This window comes from Apis dorsata, unplaced genomic scaffold, assembly GCF_000469605.1.
Source record: "Apis dorsata unplaced genomic scaffold, Apis dorsata 1.3 scaffold_161, whole genome shotgun sequence".
Classification (NCBI taxonomy): Eukaryota; Metazoa; Arthropoda; class Insecta; order Hymenoptera; family Apidae; genus Apis; species Apis dorsata.
The window spans coordinates 666379-670488 of NW_006263450.1; the positions used below are offsets into that span (position 1 = coordinate 666379).

The window sequence follows — 4110 nt, forward strand, 5'->3', positions numbered from 1 at the left end:
CGAAAGATCGAGAGAAAGAGAGAGAGAGAGAAAGAAAATGGAAGAAGCAGAGAGAAGAGAAGGAGATAAGAGAAGAAATTATCCTCACGAGAACGAGGAAGTTGAGAAAGACAGAGAAAGAGAGATGAGAGAAAGAGAGAGAGAGAGAGAGAGAGTGCGGTGTTCAGGAGAGCGTTGGCACGCGGGTACGACGTCCCCCGTGCCTGGCTCGTTTCGTCAACATTTCCGGTTGAGTTGCGGTAGCACGATAGGGGCCGGAAGTAAACACGATGCGGATCGTGTGCGATCGACCGAGCGTGCTCGATAGATCCGTACACTGCGGCCGACGAGCTGAGACTGAGCGGCTCGTCCCCACGGAACGCCCGATCGCGATCTACGAGTACTACCGACCACGCGAGGCCACGGCCCGTCTCTATGTGTGTTCGTGAGGTTATGCGCGAGTTTACACGGCCGATCGTGTGTGAGTGAGCGAACGAGCGAATGAGCGAGCGAGCGAGTGAGTGAGCGAGTGAGTGAGCGAGTGAGTGAGCGAGTGAGAGAGTGAGCGAGCGAGCGAGCCATCGGGAGGACTCGAGGTATCCGCGAGCGAGCGAGCAGGTACGTATGTTATCGTTGCGGGGAAATTGTCCTTTTGCTACGTAGGATGGGATTAGAATTTTATTCTTTCTTTCCTTCTTTCTTTCGAATTTGTCCCGTCGAGTTGTCTCGTTCGGTGTGGATGGAATTTTCGAAAAGGAACTCGAATCGAGGCTTGATAAGTGTAATAGGATGTAAATTATTTGGCGGATCTTAGAATTTTAGAATTTTACAGTTTTTCGTTGTGATTCGGAAAAATATTGAAAACGTTTCTCCTCGATAAACGTAAAAGAAGAGTGAATCGTTAAATATAATTTTCTAAATAATTTAGAAGGAATAAATTTTCGATGGAAAATGCCGAGGTTATATTTGGTCACGGAGGCACAATGCGCTTGTTAAGCTTCCGGTTACGAAAATGCGCGACAGGGTCAAAGAACCCTCGTCGTCTTTCTAACGTTCGAGGATCGAAAATTCTTCTAATTCTGTTACATGGATCGTTATTCAGAATATCGTTCGTTTATTCGCGACGTTTTAGACCCGACCATTAATCCTCGTTTTCATCGAGTGGAAAAAAAAAAAAAAAGAAGAAGAAGAAAAAAAAGAGAAAAAGAAAGATCACAGAAAATGCTTCACCTTTTCTACTAACGTCACAACAACTTCGACGCGTGCCGGTGTATTTTTTCGCACACGTGTAACAAAAATTAGTAACTACTTAGCGACCACTCTGCCTCACCAACGTATTAATAGACCTACGTATACTTCGTTTCGGATAAAACAAACACTCGAACCGAACGATTACCTTGTTACCTAGCTAATTCCGTCCAGCCAACGAAATATCCCACGTTTTCACCTCTTTTTCTTTTTCTTCCTTCTTTTTTCGACACGTGTAAATTTCTCTTACCTACCTCACCTTGGATTCAAATCTAAGATCACCGTGAAATTAAATCTACGAAAAAAATCACGAATATTTTCAAATCTTCGTAAAAACAAATTTTTTTAATTTCCTCATACACTTCGATGAACTTTTTTTTCTTTTTTTTTGACACGTATTTCTTCCACTTACATCACGCTCCAGATTTATCACCGTGAAATTAAATTTACGAAAAATCACGAATATCCTATTTTCAAACTTTGTAAAAATAATTTCTTTATTCCCTCATATATATGTTTCGATGAACTTTAATAATTTTTAGCAGGATTAAAAGAATTCGGCGACGATTAAATTCGAAAACAAAAGTGATTCGCATCGATTGGCGTACGGTAAGAGAAAAATCTTCATGTAATCCCGTTATGTCAGATCGTTAAACGATAAGGATTATCGACGTTTCCAAGAATTTTTCAAACTCGAACAACCTCGAACAACCTCGAACATATACGGCACTGTGAATCCAGTGACTCGTGTGTGTACACGTATCGAGTGTATACGTACATATGAATGCACTCACTTACACGTGGAGACACGTACACGTGACTGAGAGTGACTCACCTCTTGCCTATAACGCGCGCGCGCGCGCCCGAATCCGCTAGGGCTTCTTTTCTTTTTCGGGAGGATCGATTTTCCACGAATTTTCCCTCGATAACAACGACATTTCCAAAAAGAAAAAAAAAAAAGAAACTAATCAAACGACCGATTTTTAATTTAATCGTCAACTCAACCGCGTTTCTATTTCAGAAATTGAGACTTTTGTCGAAAGTTCGAATGCGAGAATGAGATTCGTGAAAATGGAAAATATGATTTTTTTATTTAATAAAGTAGAGTCTTCTTTTTAATAAGGAATCGATAAATTCATCATCCAGATTCGTCCAATTCTCAGAAAACTTTCAAAATTATAAAGTAAATCAAACAAAGTTCTCTTTTTAAACGCCCAAATATTTTTTTCTTTTTAAAAATGGCGCGTGAAGAGTCTGAAAAATCGTCGCTCCGTTTTCGCTCTGTCGAGTCGATACCTACTACTTGGTGGATGGATTCGAGGAACAGGAACGAGTTTCAACGAAAAATTCAGCGTATTCGTGACGACGCCAGCCGACGAAAATTATCGCAAGATCGATGGTGTCACCTGCGTTTCTGTCTCGTGCAACACGGTGAAAGTTCACGCGACCATTGTCCCCACATCCCACGAAATCGAATCGCCGTTTCCGAATCGAGCGCCTCGCTTTCCACGTTTCCAATGCGCCGCCTTTTTTGCAAACCTATTATTATTTTCGCTCCTCCTTCGACGCCGATTTTCGCGAGCCGGGCCATGAATTATTCATCGAATCGATCGGCCACCGATACTTCTTGCTTGCGTCGGCCTCTCTCTCACGATTCTTCAACCTTAGAGATGCTTAGAGTTCGTTATAATTTGATTTAGTTAAGCGTCGGGATTTTCGAGAGGGAAGACAAAAATTTTAAATTCTCTTAATATTAGTATTTTAAGAATCTTTTTATCTTCTCGATCTCTCTTTTTGTTGAAAGAAATTCGTATCAAAAATTTGTTACAAATTATCAAAAAAATATTGAAATCAAAAATTCTGGTTATAATTATTGATACAATAGTCAAGTTTGTGCGATCAATATTTAATTCTTTTTCACAATATTTATTTCTTATAAGATGGAATAATTGTTGATCTTATTTCTTTTTTTTTTTTAAATTTCCCGCGAAAGAAAATTCCAAATTTTATTAATGATATCTCGATTCTATTTTTCGAATTATTTGGATATGATGATGGACAAGAATCAGCAATGGAAATTCTTTGGAAAGGAAAATTTTCCATCGATAAAAGAACAATTTTACGATTCGATGGAAAAACGATTTTCTCAGGTTTCGACGAATCGATAGGCGAGTTGTTTTTGCAGGCGTATACACACAATAATAATCTCGTGCGTCTATTCGTAACTGTCTCAATTTTACGGGAATCAAAAAGTTTCCAAATTGTAATCAACGAGGAATAATAAATTGGATTCGAATTTCTTTTCGTTCGAGAACGTTTAAACTTATCGACATATTGTTATAGAATTAATCGATGCACTCGTAGATTCTCTCAATCTTCTCCATCTATCTGTTTCGATAAGATTGCCCGTATCGGTACACTTGTACGAATAATTTGCGAGAAAAAGAAGAAAAAAGAGAAAAATTTAAAAATTCATTCTTAACAAAAGTTAAGAAAGAGGTAAAGAATTTAAAAAAATTATAGGATACGAAACAAACGAACATATTTGTAAAAATTGATTTTACAAATATATTAAGAGCATTGAAGATAGCAGAAAAGAAAAAGAGATAAAAAACGATAAAAAAAAAAACTCAAGGTTTATTTTATCAATTGTACAGCCGATTGTTTAAGATTAAGGAGAGCGTGATCTGTAAAATGGAAAACACACGAGAAAAGCATCAGAGGTAAACACGAATGACGCGATACGTCTCCGCCATTCTTTTTTACGACATTACGTTTCTCGGAATAAAATATTCCCCTGCGAACGATTTTGCATCGTGCATCCGATTTAAGCAATCGTAATCGTTTCCCACTGATAAGTAATTAAAAAAAAAAAAAAAAAAA

General features: G+C 38.3%; 1 protein-coding gene and 1 long non-coding RNA gene across 2 annotated transcripts in view; one reads left to right on the plus strand and one right to left on the minus strand.

Moving 5' to 3' along the window:
- Positions 1-155, plus strand: part of LOC102676369 — a 6660-nt gene extending 6505 nt beyond the window's left edge. Inside the window, exon 4 of the long non-coding RNA XR_421446.2 lies at positions 58-155. This is a non-coding gene — a long non-coding RNA (uncharacterized LOC102676369). The remainder of the gene's footprint in view (positions 1-57) is intronic.
- The window catches only part of LOC102681552, a 24747-nt gene that overhangs the window by 11327 nt on the left and 9310 nt on the right, over positions 1-4110 (minus strand). The window lies entirely within an intron of this gene.